The sequence below is a fragment of the Bufo gargarizans genome, chromosome 2 (assembly GCF_014858855.1).
Source record: "Bufo gargarizans isolate SCDJY-AF-19 chromosome 2, ASM1485885v1, whole genome shotgun sequence".
Taxonomy (NCBI): domain Eukaryota; kingdom Metazoa; phylum Chordata; class Amphibia; order Anura; family Bufonidae; genus Bufo; species Bufo gargarizans.
The window spans coordinates 279622102-279628006 of record NC_058081.1 but is presented as its reverse complement, the minus strand read 5'-3'; positions in this window follow the sequence as shown (position 1 = coordinate 279628006).

Genomic DNA, 5905 nt, shown 5'->3' with positions numbered 1-5905 from the left:
AGCAGCAGACACATCTCTAGAACAACTGTTAAGAGGAGACTGTGTGAATCAGGCCTTCATGGTAGAATATCTGCTAGGAAACAACTGCTAAGGATAGGCAACAAGCAGAAGAGACTTGTTTGGGCTAAAGAACACAAGGAATGGACATTAGACCAGTGGAAATCTGTGCTTTGGTCTGATGAGTCCAAATTTGAGATTTTTGGTTCCAACCACCGTGTCTTTGTGCAAAAGTGAACGGATGGACTCTACATGCCTGGTTCCCACCATGAAGCATGGAGGAGGAGGTGTGATGGTGTGGGGGTGCTTTGTTGGTGACACTGTTGGGGATTTATTCAAAATTGAAGGCATACTCGTTTCTCTCTCGTCCGTGTCTTGTTTTTTCCTCCCTTGTAATTGTTGAAATTTTTTCTTTTTCTTTTTGGTACTACTCCTCTTTTGCGGTTATTACTGTTATTGGGATTTGCTCCCTATTGTATTGAAAAACTATTGTTGCCTTATGTATTCTACATTCACTAATAAGGATCTTGTATTCACTCTGTAACCTTGTCAATACTTTTTCTGGAAAACAAACATTTTGAATGAGAAAAATTGAAGGCGTACTGAACCAGCATGGCTACCACAGCATCTTGCAGCGGCATGCTATTCCATCCGGTTTGCGTTTAGTTGGACCATCATTTATTTTTCAACAGGACAATGACCCCAAACACTCCTCCAGGCTGTGTAAGGGCTATTTGACCATGAAGGAGAGTGATGGGGTGCTGCGCCAGATGACCTGGCCTTCACAGTCACCGGACCTGAACCCAATCGAGATGGTTTGGGGTGAGCTAGACCGCAGAGTGAAGGCAAAAGGACCAACAAGTGCTAAGCATCTCTGGGAACTCCTTCAAGACTGTTGGAAGACCATTTCAGGTGACTACCTCTTGAAGCTCATCAAGAGATTGCCAAGAGTGTGCAAAGCAGTAATCAAAGCAAAAGGTGGCTACTTTGAAGAACCTAGTATATGACATATTTTAAGTTGTTTCACACTTTTTTGTTTTGTATATAATTCCACATGTGTTAATTCATAGTTTTGATGCCTTCATTGTGAATCTACAATTTTCATAGCCATGAAAATAAAGAAAACTCTTTGAATGAGAAGGTGTGTCCAAACTTTTGGTCTGTACTGTATGTCTGCTGATTATATATGATATTGGACTACACCAACAACAAGATAATATATGAACTGAATAGAGTGAGATTTATCTATACAACTCATACCATCTTTTATAAGGACTGATTCATATATCTATCTTATCTCATTTTTTAGTTTTTTTTTAAGTCATTGTATTATATTGTTTTAGTATTAAATAAATACATTTGCATCCATACATTTCTGAATCTGAGAGTGCCTGTTGATTTCCATATAAACTATTTATTACAGACAGGGTGTCAATCTGGACAGTGTACCCTATCCCTTATGGTTAACAGGGGAGCCACCTTATTTTATACTTTTCCAGGAATCTGATTGGTTGCTATGGGCAACTAAGCCAGTTCTACTTTACACCAGTTTGATAGATGACCCCTATGCATTTTTAAACCCTAGCTAGGAGACAAATTCAAATGATGTTTGACTTTGATATCTGACTTTACTCATTGGTCAGCATCAGAGTCAAAATGAGCTTAGGTACACTGTGTATTTGTATGAACATCTAGCTACAAATCTAAAACTCATTTTGACTCTGAGACTGACCAGTAAGGAAAGCATCTGCAAATTATCTATCTACCTATCTATCTACCTATCTATCATATAGTATCACTTCTCTAGTCTACTCCGTGTGCTGTCCGCATCCATTGCTCCGTTCCGTGGCCCCACTAAAAAAATATAACATGTCCTGTTCTTGTTTATATTGAATTAGATAATTTTGTACTCCGCACACCTTCGATCCAGTGTGGGTGCCTGTGAGAGTGGTTTAGACAATATAGGTTAAATCCACGGCACTTCAAAAGTTTTTTTGCAAAATAAAGTTTCACATTTTAATTTTCAGTATACAGAATATCGTTCATGTACATCCAGTGCAATTCATAGTGCAATTCATTTATAAATAGTAAGTATGTGCCATATCAGAAAATTCCCGGACGTTTCGGTCTGTACGACCTTCTTCAGCGGGCTCTGTAGGCAGGGTCAGGAGGCTGGCGCTGGATGACATCCAGCGCCAGCCTCCTGACCCTGCCTACAGAGCCCGCTGAAGAAGGTCGTACAGACCGAAACGTCCGGGAATTTTCTGATATGGCACATACTTACTATTTATAAATGAATTGCACTATGAATTGCACTTGTTTATATTGAAGGCTGTCCATGCCGTTCCGCAAATTGCGGCACACGCATGGACGCTATCGTGTTTTGCGGACCTCAAAACACACCACAGTCGTGTGCATGCGGCCTTATAGTGTGAACGCAGTGACCTAACGCAGATGTGCGGTCCGGAGGCGGCAGCCCTGCGCAGAGTGACGCATATACGCGTCATCTCGCGAGGGCCGGGATTTCCTGTGAACGCGCGCACACAGGCGCGCGCGCTCACAGGAACGGAAGGTAAGCGAGTGGATCTCCAGCCTGCCAGCGGCGATCGCTGGAGATTTTTTTTAACCCCTAACAGGTATATTAGACGCTGTTTTGATAACAGCATCTAATATACCTGCTACCTGGTCCTCTGGTGGTCCCTTTTGTTAGGATCGACCACCAGAGGACACAGGTAGGTCAGTAAAGTCGCACCAAACACCACACTACACTACACCCCCCCCCCGTCACTTATTAACCCCTGATCACCTATGATCACCCCATATAAACTCCCTGATCACCCCCCTGTCATTGATCACCCCCCTGTCAGGCTCCGTTCAGACGTCCGTATGATTTTTACGGATCCACGGATACATGGATCGGATCCGCAAAACACATGCGGACGTCTGAATGGAGCCTTACAGGGGGGGTGATCAATGACAGGCGGGTGATCACCCATATTACACTCCCTGATCACCCCCTGTCATTGATCACCCCCCCGTCATTGATCACCCCCCCTGTAAGGCTCCATTCAGACGTCCGCATTTGTTTTGCGGATCCGATCCATGTATCCATGGATCCGTAAAAATCATACGGACGTCTGAATGGAGCCTTACGGGGGGTGATCAATGACAGGGGGGTGATCCCCCATATACACTCCCTGATCACCCCCTGTCATTGATCACCCCCCTGTAAGGCTCCATTCAGACGTCTGTATGATTTTTACGGATCCATGGATACATGGATCGGATCCGCAAAACACATGCGGACGTCTGAATGGAGCCTTACAGGGGGGTGATCAATGACAGGCGGGTGATCACCCATATACACTCCCTGATCACCCCCTGTCATTGATCACCCCCCTGTAAGGCTCCATTCAAACGTCCGCATGTGTTTTGCTGATCCGATCCATGTATCCATGGATCCGTAAAAATCATACAGCCGTCTGAATGGAGCCTTACAAGGGGGTGATCACCCATATACACTCCCTGTAACAAATAACCTGACCCGAGAGAGAGTCAAAAAGAACCACCTCATAGATGCACATCCAACAATAAGAGAATATTAAAAATATATATAAAGTTTATTAGACACAACAACAGACACGCATTAAAAAATTGTATACAATATAGAACAAAGTGCGGTATGCAATAAGATCAATGTAACCGACACACACAGGTCCACTGGGTTACCACAAATAAATATATGCGTTATCAACCAGCATAAATAGCAATACAATGAATCCCATGAAGCAAATGTAACGTAAGGTAAGACCACTAGAAATGAGGATAAAGACAGACCAAAATAAGGTCAAATATCAAGAGCCAAACCTACATAGCCTGCTGGTACAGTGGACCTGGAAACATGAGAAGCGCCCAACGCGTATCTCCGGAGCAATCCGGCTTCCTCAGGGGTAAAGAGCTGTGTGTTAAAGTGTCACATTATATAGGATATTAATCAAAGCATAATTTTGTTCACCTGTGCAGTCAGGATGCTATGGGCGGTGTGGAGGCGAGTCCAGTAGTCAAAACCGGAAACCGGAAGTGTGGACGTCACATGATCGGCGGGTGGAACGCATATGCGTTGCACCAGCCAAATCACAGCCTTCTGGCATGATAGAGGGAGGGGGGCAAAGCTCTGATGAAAGGATGTATAGTAATACAATTCTATAGGGCCACGATGGCAGTCCCAGACCATCTGGTGAGCAGTGAGGACGATATTGGATAACCGGAAGTGGGAGGCACGTGACCGGAAGTCAGGTGCCGCAATGGAACGCATGGTGGAACGCATAGTGCGCTCCACAGGGAATAGTGAAGCAGACGATGCGCCCAGCATTCGGCCAAAGGGGCTGGAGGCACAGCAGCAAATTTGAGGGGGTGGGGGATTGATAACCCCCCTGTAAGGCTCCATTCAGACGTCCGCATGTGTTTTGCGGATCCGATCCATGTATCCATGGATCCGTAAAAATCATACGGACGTCTGAATGGAGCCTTACAGGGGGGTGATCAATGACAGGGGGGTGATCACCCATATACACTCCCTGATCACCCCCTGTCATTGATCACCCCCTGTAAGGCTCCATTCAGACGTCCGCATGTGTTTTGCGGATCCGATCCACGGATTCGTAAAAATCATACGGACGTCTGAATGGAGCCTTACCAGGGGGGTGATCAATGACAGGGGGGTGATCAGGGAGTCTATATGGGTGATCACCCCCCAGTCATTGATCACCCCCCTGTCATTGATCACCCCCCCCCTGTAAGGCTCCATTCAGACATTTTTTTGGCCCAAGTTAGCGGAAATATATATTTTTGTTTGTTTGTTTTTTCTTACAAAGTCTCATATTCCACTAACTTGTGTCAAAAAATAAAATCTCACATGAACTCACCATACCCCTCACGGAATCCAAATGCGTAAACATTTTTAGACATTTATATTCCAGACTTCTTCTCACGCTTTAGGGCCCCTAAAAAGCCAGGGCAGTATAAATACCCCACATGTGACCCCATTTCGGAAAGAAGACACCCCAAGGTATTCCGTGAGGGGCATATTCAGTCCATGAAAGATTGAAATTTTTGTCCTAAGTTAGCGGAAAGTGAGACTTTGTGAGAAAAAAACAAAAAAAATCAATTTCCGCTAACTTATGCAAAAAAAAATAATTCTAGGAACTCGCCATGCCCCTCATTGAATACCTTGGGGTGTCTTCTTTCCAAAGTGGGGTCACATGTGGGGTATTTATACTGCCCTGGCTTTTTAGGGGCCCGAAAGTGTGAGAAGAAGTCTGGGATCCAAATGTTTAAAAATGCCCTCCTAAAAGGAATTTGGGCACCTTTGCGCATCTAGGCTGCAAAAAAGTGTCACACATCTGGTATCGCCGTACTCAGGAGAAGTTGGGCAATGTGTTTTGGGGTGTCATTTTACATATACCCATGCTGGGTGAGAAAAATATCTTGGTCAAATGCCAACTTTGTATAAAAAAATGGGAAAAGTTATCTTTTGCCAAGATATTTCTCTCACCCAGCATGGTTATATGTAAAATGACACCACAAAACACATTCCCCAACTTCTCCTGAGTACGGCGATACCAGATGTGTGACACTTTTTTGCAGCCAAGGTGGGCAAAGGGGCACATATTCCAAAGTGCACCTTTCGGATTTCGCAGGCCATTTTTTACACATTTTGATTGCAAAGTACTTCTCACACATTTGGGCCCCTAAATTGCCAGGGCAGTATAACTACCCCACAAGTGACCCCATTTTGGAAAGAAGACACCCCAAGGTATTCCGTGAGGGGCATGGCGAGTTCCTAGAATTTTTTTATTTTTTGTCGCAAGTTAGTGGAATATGAGACTTTGTAAGAAAAAAAAAAATT